Here is a 13,345-nt window from a genome sequence, read left to right as displayed (position 1 = left end):
ACTGTTGTGGCCTCTCCCTTTGCGGAGCACAGGCTCCGGACATGCAGGCTCAGCGGCCATGGCTCACGGGCCCAGCTGCTCCACGGCATGTGGGATCTTCCCGGACCGGGTTACAAACCCGCGTCCCCTGCATCAGCAGGCGGACTCTCAACCACTGCGCCACCAGGGAAGCCCTCTCAATTCTTCTTGACCTCTATTCACCCACGCAAAGTTGCACTGTCCAGGGTGGCTGTCTTAAATCATCATTTTAAGCTCCAAGAGCTCCAGAAAACCCAGGATAGATAATTTTCTTGCTCCAAGAATCAAGACTGCTTATCTTAATTAAAAAAAAAAAAATCTTCTTTGGTGTTCTTTCCCCCCTAGAATTAAAGTCTGCTCTTTATCTTAGGATCTCTCCCTGAACCTATGCATCGCTCCCCTTCCCGGCTCTCCTCATTTTCCCCTCTACCCACCCCAGTCCTGTTGCTTTGCTGTTTCAAAACCTGAGAGGTACCTTCTTAAGTTCTCAAATCATGGATTTAATCGCATCTGCAGGAACCTGGAAAGAGATTGGGAAAGACGTGTTTTTCATGATTTGTCATCAGGAGCTGTGATAACTCAGCCATGATCTCACAACCCAGAGACCTGCACTGAATGCAGAATGAAATTCTGCTCGGCAGTTCCCCAGAATACCTCATCCCCAACAAGCAGGTGACTCTCCTTCCTTCAGCCTCACCTGGAGGCCTGCCCCTTCTTTGGTGTTATCTTCGAATTTCATGCCTTTCTTGAAGGCATCATTACACATTTCCCTCCCATCTGCAAAGGATGGTCCGTCGCACTGAGATGGGCCAGGCAGCAGGGCAGCTCCTGACAGAGTCTGCTCTATTGAAGAGTGGGCCTGAGGTGTGTTAATGCTAGCTGACTAGAGAATTGCAGGGAGCTGGTAGGGCCAATTAACGGGTGAGATCAGGCCTTTGTAGACGCCAACTCTTGCTCCAGGCCTGGTAAGTCACTCATTGTAACTGCACTCCCCCCTCCCCTCTCACTCCAAATAAACACATCTGCCCAGCCGTGGGGGATCAGTTGCTTGCTTTGCTTCTCCCTGTAGCAATATCTCTATTTAATTCAAATCTTGCTTCTTAGCGGCTCATTTCTAAGCCACTGTTTTGACCTGGGCCAGGACTAGGGTAAGGCAAGTGAGGCAGCTAGGATGGAAAATTTAAGGAGGCGCTCACGCTCAGGTGCTGACTCTGCACTTGCCCGGCCCCAAGAGCCAGTGCCTCCTTAAATTTTGTGCCCTAGGCACCTCCCTTGTCTCATCCCAGTCCCAGCCTTGGTTTTGACCCAAATGTTTTAAGCAGGTGATCCTTCAACACGGATTAAATAATCATGGTGAGATTCATAGACATTCAGAAAGCCCCCTTCGCCTCCAAAACCTTTCCTGTCATCTTCCTACTGAGCCGTGGTTTTGTCAGTCCATGTCTGCCCCTCCCCTCTTTCTAGCCAGGTAAGAGCCACTATTTGTTGAGAGTTTGGTATATGTTTGGTTCTGAGCTAGGTCTGCTCTCAATTTTTATTTATCATTCTCCCAATCACCCTGTGGGATTGTTGGTGTTATTCCAGCTGGATTTCCTCTTCCTCCTTTTCAGCCAGCAAAATCCTACTTCTTTCCCAAGGCCCATTGGGAGTATCGTCTCTCTGAGAAACCCTGTTCAGCTGTTCACTTTCCCCCGGCCTTCTGCATGCATGCAATCGTTCTCTCTGGCCATGGGTCTTCATTCTTCCAGTTTTCTAGGATCTCCTGTTGCAGGGTTGTCTGTCTCTGAATGCAAGTCAATTTCTGATCCCATAGGAGCTCCTTGAGGGCAGACACTGGGCTTCTTTCTTCACTGCTTTTCTGCAGCGTTCCAACGCCACCATGCATCATTCTAGGATTTCTAGGACTACCTTCCCAGAGAATATTCTGTTTTTCCCCATAAAGTTGTTTTAAAGAATCAAAGCACATAGGAGTATATAAAGTGGAAACTGAAGCTCCCTTCTCCTCTCCCAGTTTCTGTTGCCCTGTGGTGTCCACTGTGGAACCCTGCTGCCTCTTCCAGAGGTTCTCTATACGAACACAAATGCACAGAAACACATCCACCCATAGACACACTTCTTTGATTTTTTTTTTTTCCAGTAGCACAAACTGCGCATATGTTTTGTGGATTCCTTTTTTTCTACTTAACAGTGCAGTGTAATCTTGGGTCCATTTCAGTGCATATAGAATTGTCTCATTTGTTTAACAGCTATGGGTGGATGTACCATAATTATTAAGTATCTTCTGTTGCTGGATATTTGGGTTGTAAGAATTTTTTCTGGCAGCAGAATTTCTTGTACTAAAATATTTGCACGTTTGACTAAGTATTTTTATGGCTTAGAGTCCTAGAGATGGAGTTCCTGGGGAAAATAGTATGTGTCTTTGGATTTTGGAGGATATTACCCAGTTGCCTCCAAGGGAGTTGAGCACATTTTCCCTTTGAACAGTGAATAGGAATGCCTCCACCCCATTTCCATACTGGAACCTTACCAATATTGTATATACCAATCTTTCAAACCGTTGTGAAGGGCAAAAATGAGATCTAATTGTGGTTCTGATTTACATTTTTTTCCATATGTTGGTAAAGTTAATTATTTTTTGGTATATTTATTGCCATTAATTTTGCCTATTGCCATCCTTTATCTACCTTTCTTTTGGACCGCTAATCTTTTTCTGTTGGTTTCTTTTATTTATTTACTGGGTTGCGTTGGGTCCTCATTGCCGCGCGCGGGCTTTTCTCTAGTTGCGGCGAGCGGGGGCTTCTCATTGTGGTGGCTTCTCTTTTGCACAGGCTCTAGGCGCGCAGGCTTCAGTGGTTGTGGCGCACAGGCTCGGTAGTTGTGGTGCATGGGCTCGGTAGTTGTGGTGCACGGGCTTAGTTGCTCCATGGCATGGGGGATCCTCCTGGACCAGGGATTGAACCTGTGTCCCCTGCATTGGCGGCCGGATTCTCAACCACTGCGCCACCAGGGAAGTTCTGTTCTGTTGATTTCTAAGACCTCTGTTTATATTGGGTAATTTTATATTCAGCATTTGTTATATGTACAGGAAATACTTCCCCCAGTTTATCTTTTCATTTGTTCATTGAGTTATTATTATTACTTTTAATGAAAGCTTTTTAAATCCTTTCTAAAAGTTCAGGTTCTCTTTACTGTAAAATATGAGTATAAGCTTTGAACTTCAACCTGAGTTCAAACCCAGGCCACACAGCTTTCTCTGTGTACGTGCCCAAGTCCCTTAACCTCTCTGAGCCTCAGGGTCCTCATCTGTTCTTAGAAGTAACGTTGGGAATAAATCAGACAATGGCGCTGAGTGAGCTTTGACAAAAGTGGTTGGAATTAACAGAGAACCACCTCTGGAAGCCGGCAGTAGGCTCTCTCTGGTTTGATGCTGCCCCACGCCCCCTCTACTACCTACTGTGTTTCTTCTCTCAAACTCTCTTTCTTGGTCAGGGGTGGCGGTTGGTTCCCTTTAAATACGCCCTTCCTTTTCCCACCCTGGAAAAGTCCAGGTGAGAAGATTCTGGCTCTCTCCTCCTTGATCGATCAGGAAAGTAGGAAAAGAAGGCATTCCTTAAGTTAGATGTCCGTTCCCCTAGCTGGGCCATCTGGCACCTGACAGAGGTCGCCCCGGCATTCTCCCACTCACATTGCTGAACCTTACTGAACCTCATCATTTCAGCCTTAGAGCAATTTGCTGGATTTTCATTCCGTTTTCCAGTTGTTCATTCCCTCTTTCACACAGACTAGTAATTTCAGAGGCTGTATTATAATTTCGAGATGTTGCTTTCGAAGCATTACAAAACATTAAAGTACATTGAAGCCTTGAATTGTCACTTAAGATTATTGCAGGAAATGAGGGCTTTCTGGATCATAAATGTGACAATAGATTGAGAACACAGCTTCTATTATGGCTAAATGGGGATGAAGAGGAAAGAAGTGTTGAGTACACAGGCAGTTCTTGGCGGGTGCTAAGGAACCCAGGGAAATGGAGGCTGCCGCTGGAGGATGGGGGCTGGCCTGGGTGGGAAACTTGGGAGGGGGACGTACCATCCCCAAGGCAGAGGCGCACAGAGCACCCTCCCTACCTGAGGAGCATACTGGGCCAGCTGTGGGCTTTGGGGGCGCAGACTCTGGGCCTGTCTGGGTTTTATGATCATCTGCCACCCCACTCCATCCTCCCCTATCTTTATCTCCTCTCTATCTTTAGGATCACCCTCTCCCGGACTGGCAATGCCTTTAATAGCCGGCTTCACTTAACTCCAGGCAGTCTGCCCACGCCGCTGAGGTCCCCTGGTACTTTTGAAGGTGGGAGGGAGGTCAAGGGCGCCAACAGCCCCTGGACCAGTATGTGGGCGTTAAGGGGGCCCTGCCCCGCATGTCTCTTTGACTCGGGGCAGAGTCAGCTAAGAGCGCCCGCGGAGCTCCCCCGGAGCCTGCAGGTGTTGCAACCAGAGGGGCAACCCGCAGGGGCACAGCAGCCGCCCACTGGCTGGAGCGCCCCGTGTAGGCGGCTGCACTCTCCAGGTTCCCCTGGGGCATGGTCCCACTTGCGTCTCTGCTGTGATAGGCTGGCTGCTGCACCCCACCGTGTACGTTCCCGGGGTGCTGGGTTTCTGACGCAGGTTCTGCAGCCCAGCAGACTTTCTTATGAACTTGAGGCCAGCTCAGCCAGATAATAAGTCACTGCGGGGCACACACAGACCATCTCCTACACAGGGCTCAGCACCTCCTTGCAACAGGATTGGGACACGTGTGTCCTCAGCGGCCAGCCTCGGTGGCAGCAGTTTCAGGCACTGGGCAGGACGGCCGAGGAAGCCAGTGAAAGATTGGGCAAGCGCGAGCGTGTCTCTGCAGCAGGCTGCTTATGTGCTGGGTTGCAGTGAGTTGGAGCAGGTCTCCAGGCCTCGGCACCTCTGAGCTCTGTCCCAGCGGGGAAGGGGGAACTAACCTCCTTGCCTCCAGCGTCCAAGGGCTGAACCCTGTGGTGGCAACGTTAGCCCCATTTTACAGATGAAGCACAGAGAGGTCAAGGAAGCAGGGCGGAGGATGCACAGGCCAGAGGGAGAAGAGCTCCGGGTGGGCCCCAGAGCTCTGTCACTGTCGGTGTCCCAGATGCTCAGTCACCTGAACACCCAACAGCCTTCAGACCCCAGCCCTTGCCCAAGTGAGACCAGGGGCTCTTAAGACCCCCTTGCGTGGCTGATGCCTTTCCCGGTGGGTGGGGAGGGACGGGGCACACTCCTCTGTGAATGCAATCTATGGCTGCCTTGTCGTCCTGCAGTCCCCTTGGAACCCTGGCCCTGTGATCCCGCCACTCTCTGTCCATAAGATGTCCTCCTCTGCATCCTCAGCCTCTACGTGGGCCACAGTCCCGTGGCCCCGGCCGGCACAGGGACTGGGGCAGGCGGTGCCTGGCCCCAGTGTGTTTTGACTAAGTGGCTGAATCGTGCCTCGTCATTTCAGCCCTTGTTCAGATGCGATGGCCCTTCACCCCTGCCATCAGCTGACTGTGTCCTGCTGTCTAGTTGAGTTCGCGTATCCCTTTAGGGCAGGGACCAGTTCTGCTCGCTCTAGACTCTACCGTATACGTACAGTTCTGCTTAGAGAGGATATCGGGGGCCTTTTGGCCAGGGCACTGCTCAGGGCCCTTCTGAGCCAGGCACAGCCTCCTTCTGGTCCTTAGAAACCCTTGAGCGCTTGGTGCCCGGGGGCCAGTTGTCCAGCTGGAGATTTCTCAAGAGTTTCCCAGGTGCTAGGGAGTAAGTGACCTGCTGTCCTGTGCAGGAACCCATCCCCTGAGATCACCTGTTCCCTCCTGAGCCTGGAGGCCCTAGCTCCCTACACAGCTGGTCCTGTGATGTTGGCAGAAGGGCCTCAGGTGAGTGGGCCCTTTGGGTTGGAGGTTTTCTCAGGACGGGTGCTGATGTTTTGCACCGGGGTTTCCCAATACCTTTTGGTTGATGACGCAGTCATGCAAGGGACATTCTAGGGAGGGGCGGGGCCTCTGCTACCCACTCAGGCTTCTCCTCTCACCATCCCCACTTCCCCTTCTCCCCCCTCAGTTCGTTGTATTTCCTGGGATGGTGAAGCTCAGGGGCCACACTGTCTCCAGGCCTGCTGCAGACGCTGCCCTGCAGTGCCCACACCTCACCTCTTGCGGGGGACCATGTAGCTCAGAGCCCCTCGTTTTCCTGCTGGATGGGATCCATTCCTCTGCACCAGACAGGGAAGGTCCGGGTGGTGGTTGGTGCCTGCTTCTGCCTGGAATCTTCCCTGCCCACCCTCCAGTGTCTCTTGGGAATAAGTTTGCTTCACTTGCCCACACCTAGACACTTGCCCTTAGCCCTTTTCTTTCTTTCTCTGTCACCAGTGGGTCCTATTTAACTCATCAAACCACAGCTTTTGCATTTTTGATATGTCTACTCTCCAGGGAAACCTAGAAAGGCCTACTATGCATCTCTTCTGCTTCAGTGGTTTTCCTTTGGCCACAGCTCTCACCTGGCCTGAGCCCAGCCCCCAGAGCCCCTCTCTGAGCTGTCTCTGGAAGCTTTCCAAGTTTCTGCCTCGTGTTCGGAGTTGGCCAGCTGAGAGCTGGTGCCTGAGCTCGGGTGAATTCCCTTAGCTCGTGCCCGAAGGGTCTTTCAAAAAGCGGGTTAACAGGGAAAGAAGGGTGTCATTGGCATGGCTGTAGACGTCTGTGACTTGGAGCTTACAGCTCCCTGCGCCGGTGTCCAGAGCTGTCGGTACCTAAGGTGTGAGCAGACCGGAAGGAGATGGTCAGCCACACATCGCGACTTGTGATAGGTACTGCTTCATTTTGTTTTCTAATTGAGTCATTCAAAGGAGGCTGTTTCGCCATCACCACTGCCAGCTCGCTTGTGAGACAGTCAGTACCCGAGAGGTCTCTTATCGCCTGCCGTCCTGGGCCCATGACCCATTTACTCTAATACTTGCCAAGCTGCCATTTTGAGGTACAGATTGGGGCAGTTGGGGTGCAGCAGAAGGGCGAGCATGGTGGAGGCAGAGAGACCCGGGATCAAACCCTGGCCCAGCCCGTCGAGCTCGCATCTTCGGACATGTCGATGTTTTCTGTTTATTGTATGGACTGAATGATACCCAGCTTCCAAGGTTACTGTGAGGACTGAATTCGTAAAGCTCCAAACTGGGCCTTGGACAAGTCATATAGCCTATTGGCTCCCTCATCCTAAATAAGAAGGCGGCTTGTGTGTTTCCAGTCCTCCCGTGGGGTGCTGGGGGCCTGCGTTAGAGAGGTCCCATCACGGAGGTCAGGCTGGAGGTGGAAGGAAGATGCATAGAGGCGGCCGCTGCTCCACCCAAGTCTGCACGAGCTCTCTGGCCCCTCGGTTCTCCAGGAGGGCAGCGGGGAGGACTTCTGGCCTGGGCACGATACCGACCAGCGTTCTTGGCTTTTCCCAATCCATAGAAATTGACTAGAGGCCAGACAAGAAATTCAGGCCAGGCTTTATGGGGGCCCCTGCTGCAGCAGTGGGGAGTAAGAACAAGTAACAGGCCCCCTTGCTTCCTGAAGGGGGGGTGAGCTAGCTCCTTATATAGGGTGAGGGTAGGGGTGTGTCCAGGGGTCGGGCCAGAGGGGGGCGCTTAGGTGGTCTGCCCACCCCTCTGTGGTGTTGAGTGCAGGGGGCATGCACAGTACCCAACACCTGGGTTTTGCTCCTGGCTCTTCAGAAGCGGCAGTTGGGTTTTTTTGGTCTTTTTGTATTTTGTTGTCCATAATTTGCTCCAACCGTACATGCACACAGTTATGTTTAGTCCCATTTAGTTTGTTTGTATTTTGCTGCTGGAGGAGACGTTTGTCCTGGTGCAAGCACTGCAGCAAAGGGTCCCAGGTCCCAGCCTGTCTCAGGGACGGTCCTCGGGGAGCCTTGCCCAGCCATCCAGAGGGAGCCGGTGCCTGTTGGGCAGACGAAAAAGCCTCAGCACAGAGTTTTAGTGACTTGCCTGAAGCCACACAGGTGGAAGAACCCAGCACCCTGGACTCTCAATTCCAGACACTTCCAGGAAATCCTGAAGGGCGGCGAGTAAAGAAGAGATGATGGGAGAAGGGAGAGCTGGGGGTAGATCATGAGTGACAATGAAGTGGTGTAGGTGCTGCTTGAAAAGGCAGGGATAAAGTACAGGCTTCTAAAGGATGCTGAACTATGCTCTCTGCATCTCCTCCTCAACCTGCCCTCCAAAGCGAGGAAGGCAATAAGGATTCCATGCACAAGCCCTGGTCTGGATATAGGGGTGCGGGTGCAGATTTAGTCATGGCTTTGCCACTCACTTGCTGTGTGACTTTGAACGAGCTTGGTAACTTCTCATTTATAAAATGAGAAGGTTGGAATGAGATGATGTCCGTTGGCTCTTCCAGCTCTAAAACCTTCTGTGATTATTCAAGCAAAAATCCCAGAGCTCTGACTGTTGTGATTGCTTTGAGATGGGAAACCAGCACAGTTGCCTTAGGAAGGAGGCTTGTTGCTTTTTTCTTTAGCTGGGGAAGGCTCTGGAATGATGGAAAAGCCAGAAGCAGCCTGGCAGGTGATGCTGGGATAGAGGACTACTCTCCCCACCCTCCTTGCCCTCTTCCTCTCCTCGACCCATGGCAGCCCAAGCCTCTTCTGCCTCCCCGGAAAGCGCTTCATTTGTATCTCAATGCCCAGCATAAGACGAAGCCAAGAATATCTGGGTGGCTGAGTTAGTTTCCTAGGGCTGCCATAGCAAAATACCACCAACTGTGTGACTTAAACCAAAAATTTATTTTCTCATGGTTCTGGGAGCCAGAAGTCCAAGATCAAGAGGCCAGCAGGGTTGGTTTCTTCTGAGGCCTCTCTTCCTGGCTTGCAGACGGCCACCTTCTCACTGTGTCCTCACATGGTCATCCCTCTATCTGTGTTGTCTGTATCCTAATTTCCTCTTATAAGGATACCTGGTCATTGGATTAGGGCCCACTTTAATCACCCCATTTTAACTTAATTAATTTCACTTTAAAGACTTTATCTACAAATACATACAGTCACATTCTGAGGTACTGGGGTAGGGCTTCAGTATATGAATTTGTGAGGGGAACAGTTCAGCCCATAACAGGGAATGACATTTACTGTCCATGCTGGAATGCTTTAAAAAAATATTTTTGAGGGGCTGGTGGCGCAGTGGTTGAGAGTCCGCCTGCTGATGCAGGGGACACGGGTTCGTGCCCCGGTCCAGGAAGATCCCACGTGCCGCGGAGCGGCTGGGCCCGTGCGCCATGGCCGCTGAGCCTGCGCGTCCGGAGCCTGTGCTCCGCAACGGGAGAGGCCACAACAGTGAGAGGCCCGCGTACTGCCAAAAAAAAAGAAAAAAAAATTTTTTTGAACTTTTTGTTGAAGTCTAACACGCATACTGAAAAGTACACATATTATACATTTACAGCTTGAACACATTCGCATAACTAGATTAAGAAATAGAGCATCACCAGTACCTCCCCACCTCCCCTGTGCCCCCTGGTACTTATCCCCTAAGAGTAGCCATTATCCTGATTTCTAACACCATGCATTTGCTTTCCTGTTTTTCTGCTTTGTATACACAAAATCATATAACATGTAATCATTTGTGTCTGCCTTTTTCACTCAGCATTATGTTTGTGAGATGCAACCATATTGCAGGCTGTGGTTTATTCTGCAAATTCCCACTGCTCTATGCAGTGTATAGTATCCCATCGTGCAGATATCCTATTTATGTACACTTTCTACCACTGATGAGCTTTTGCGTAGTTTCCAGTTTGGGACCCTTCTAGAAAGGTTGCTATGAACATTCTTGTCCGTGTCTTTAGGTGGATGTATCTTTTATGCATTTCTCTTGGCATATACCTGGGAGTGGATCTGCTGGGTCATCGGGCACATAGATGTGCAGCTTTAGTGGAGACTGCCTAATGGTTTTCCAAAGTAGTTGTGCCAGCTGACGTCCCACCAGCAGTGTTTGAGCATTTCAGTTGCTCCATATCCTTGCCTACACGTTTTTCCCCACCCCGTGTATTTTTATTTTAGCCATTCTGTTCAATATGTGGTTATATCTAACTGTGGTTTTAATTTGCATTTCCCTGAAGACTCATGATGTGGAACATCTTTGAATTTGTTTGTTGGCCATTTGGACAGTCTCTTTTGTGAAGTTCCTGCTCGTCGTTTGCCCATTTTTTTCCCGACCAGATCATCTGTCTTTATCTTGTTGTTTTGTAGGAATGCTTTCTCTCAGTCCATGATCTGCTTTAGGTTCGTTAAACTTATGACATTTTATGATCCCCTTAGTCCAACCTCTAAATCTATAAATGAAAAATCAGATTTTGAAAAGTTAAATGACATCCCCAAGGTCACACAGCTGGTGAGCGCAGCGCTGGGGCTAGAATCCAAGGCTGCAGTGCTTTTTCGAAAGGCACTGTGGTAAGTACTCGATATTTTAATCCACCTGCAAATAGCTTTGACTGTGTGTAAGGTCACTGCAAAGCATCAATAGCTGTTGAAATTGCACTGACTTGAAGTCAGAGACTCCACCATTTGATGGCATTGGGCTCCACATTCACCCTCTGTTTTCTCATTGGCCAAATAATAAGGCTCCACTGGATTATGTACTCTGTATCCCTTCCAACTCTAAATTCTACATCCAAAAATACCTTGAATAAAGGAAGAGAAAGGTTAGCTGGGTTTTTTTGTAACAGGAAGCAAGTAAATAAGCATAGATTTCCTATGAAAGGAAAGGATTGGATTGCTTTAGTCAATAAAGAGAAAAGAGAGAAATCAAGCTTCGAGCAGATAAAGTCCCAGTGGTATGAGTGGTAGAAAGCAGCCACTAATCCTCTTACTCTCTTTTACTTCAGATGGGCAAAAGAAAATGTTTATTTATAGAAGGAGGGATTCAGTCTATACCTGAGAGACTGAGTGATGTTACCTTAGGTGAACGAAGAATTGCCTCTGCAGGTCACATTAAATTAAAGAGATTTATATAATTGGCATTGTTATGGTTGGAAGTAAGAGAAAACTGTATTCAAGTTGGCTTAAGAAGAAAAGAGAGAGAGAGAGAGAGAGAGAGAGAGAGAGAGAGAGAAAGAAAGTGAGAAACGAAGGAAGGAAAGAATTAGTTCATATAATTGAAAAAGTCCAAGGGTGGGTCTTATTTCAGGTCTGGTAGGGTCCAGTCTCAAACAGTGTCAGAAATCCTTTACTCTCTCTTACTATGTCTTTGCTTTGCTTTCCTTTGCATTGACATCAGTTTCAGGGAAGGCTCTCCCATGCTGGGGTAGTCATAGTCACAGGCTTGCAGATTTCTATTTTCTTGGTTGGGCAACACCAACAGAGCATTTCTTTCCTAGTGGTTCCAGCAAACGTCCCAATACTGTGTTTCGTTGGCCTGACTGGGTCCCGTGTCCATCACTGAACCAGCCACTGTGACTCTGATTGCCCACTCCTTCAGCATCTGTCTACTTTTGGGGATGTAGAGTGGAGTCAACCCCCAACCTGAACCTCAGGGATTGTCAGGGATAGTGGTTCCCCAAAGGACTATCAGGATGCTTTTACTGAGGAAGGGAGGTTTAACAACTCTACGCGCGCACCAAAACTGAGAGCTACTTTACCACCTGTGATATTGTGATTTATAATAAGAAATATATATGTGGTCTTCATCCCCATTTCTGGCACAGAGCTTCTAAAACCTTGAAAGTTTCTTGGTGAGGAGAGCAATCAAGGTGTCTTTTGTTATGTTAATGAGGTGACTTTTGGAGGGACCTCTGGATGGGGGGCTAGTTGCTTGGAGAACCGACCAGTGATTAGAGGGTTAGAACTTTCAGCCCTGCCCCAGATCTCCAGGGAGGGAAGGGAGGCAGACTGGAGACTGAGTTCAGTCATCAATGGCTAATAATTTAATCAATCACAGCTATGTAAGGAAGCCTCCATAAAAAATCAAAATAAGGCGTCTGGAGCGCTTCCACGTTGGTGAACTCATGGAGGTTTGGAGAGAGTGGTGCCCCCAGAGAGAGCAAGGAAGCTCCACACTGTCCGCTCCCCATGCCTTGCCCTCTGCATCGTTTCCATCTGGCTGTTCTGAGTTATATCCTTTTATGATAAGCCGGTAATCTAGTAAGTAAAATGTTTCTCTGAATTCTTTTAGTTGCTTTTTAGCAAATTAATCAAACCCAAGGGAGGGGTTGTTGCAACCTCACATCTATAGCTGGTTGGTCAGAAGGCAACCTGGGCTTGCAACTGGCATCTGAAGTGGGGTTAGGGGAGTAGTTTTGTAGGATTGAGACCTTAGCCTGTGGGATCTGATGCTGTCTTCAGGTAGATAGTGTGAGAATTGCATTGAATTGTAGGACACCCTGCCACAATGTTAGTGCAACCCGAGTGCGATGGTGTGCAGAGTACTGTGCTTGAAGCAGGATGGTGGCAGAGATACTACTTTGTTTTTCCCCCCAAACCCAGGATTCTAGGAAACATAGAGAAAGGGAAAGAACATTTATTGAGTATCAATATGCCAAGTATTGACATACAGTCTCATTTTATATTCCAGTTGTTAGTGAAGGCAAGTTCGCGTGCCCAATGCACAGTGAGGCCAAACAATACCAAAACGTTGGAGTTTGGAGCAGAGAAAGGCTTATTGCAGGGCCGTGCGAGGAGAACAGGATGGGTGGCTCCCACTCAAAAACCTTGAACTCCCCGAGGGGTTTCAGCAAAGCATTTTTGAAGGCAAGGTGAGGGAGGGGTGTCGGAGGGTAATGTGATCAGTTCTCTGATTGGTTGACGGTGAGGTAACCGGGCGGATAACATGATAAATCCTTAGGTGCCAGAAGGTCTGGGGGCTTCTTGTTCATGATCATCAAGTAGTTAATTTCTTCCATTAGGTGGTGGTTTTTAGCATCTGAAAAACTCAGGAAATACACATGAGATACTATTATCTGGGTACTTCAGAGAGGAGCTACAGCACAGGCTATGGGGGAGGGGGGTCTGTTCCAGGAAGGCCCCATAGGGTCCTGCTCGGTTACACAGTCATCCCATAAGGAAGGTATTAATTTCCCAATTTTGCTATCAAATAAAATGATAGCACGAGTGTGAAGTAACATGCTCGCTAGGGTCACACTGCTAGTCAGTGGAAGAGGCCAGTTCCCAGCCCTGGGGTCCTGATCCTAAAACCACCCTCACTTACACAGGGCTGCCTTCTAAACCTGGGCTTCACTCATAAACATCAGTTGAAATAAAGAGCCTTGGCTGTGGGAAAGGAGAAAGGGGCCTGGCTTTGGTCTTTCTCT

The 13,345-nt window shown here is 49.2% G+C and overlaps 1 protein-coding gene and 1 pseudogene across 1 annotated transcript in view; one reads left to right on the top strand and one right to left on the bottom strand.

The window, feature by feature from the left end:
- Positions 1-4,596, bottom strand: part of LOC103070325 (60S acidic ribosomal protein P1 pseudogene) — an 88,551-nt pseudogene extending 83,955 nt beyond the window's left edge.
- The window catches only part of GPR39 (G protein-coupled receptor 39), a 245,731-nt gene that overhangs the window by 213,543 nt on the left and 18,843 nt on the right, over positions 1-13,345 (top strand). The window lies entirely within an intron of this gene.

Source organism: Lipotes vexillifer, unplaced genomic scaffold (assembly GCF_000442215.2).
Source record: "Lipotes vexillifer unplaced genomic scaffold, Lipotes_vexillifer_v1.1 scaffold535, whole genome shotgun sequence".
NCBI classification, from domain to species: domain Eukaryota; kingdom Metazoa; phylum Chordata; class Mammalia; order Artiodactyla; family Lipotidae; genus Lipotes; species Lipotes vexillifer.
The sequence above is the reverse complement of the archived record's forward strand: the minus strand, read 5'-3'. Positions and strand labels throughout refer to the sequence as shown.